Raw genomic sequence first — 369 nt, 5'->3', positions numbered from 1 at the left:
GACCTCAAGCCACTCCGGGGGAGGTTTAGACTGGTCATTAGGAAGAATTTTTCATTAAAAGAGTTGTCAGGCATTGGAGCATGCTGCCCAGGGAGATGATTGAGTCACCATTCCTGGATGTGTTTAAATGCTGGGTAGATGTGGTGCCTGCAGATATGAGGTGGACTTGGTAGAGCAGGGTTAATGGTTGGACTGGATGATCTTAGAGGTTGTTTCCAATGAAAGTGATTCTGTATTTCTGTGATCAGTCTGCCCGCCCTTCTTCCAAACTTGGCCTGGTAGCAGGCCACAGAAGAATCAGATGTGGGGGTTTATTAGGTTTCCAACAGTGGAGCTTTTATGGAAAGCGGTGACCACAAAGAGAGGCTT

The sequence above is a fragment of the Merops nubicus genome, unplaced genomic scaffold, assembly GCF_000691845.1.
Source record: "Merops nubicus isolate BGI_N331 unplaced genomic scaffold, ASM69184v1 scaffold12508, whole genome shotgun sequence".
Taxonomy (NCBI): domain Eukaryota; kingdom Metazoa; phylum Chordata; class Aves; order Coraciiformes; family Meropidae; genus Merops; species Merops nubicus.
The sequence above is the reverse complement of the archived record's forward strand: the minus strand, read 5'-3'. Positions refer to the sequence as shown.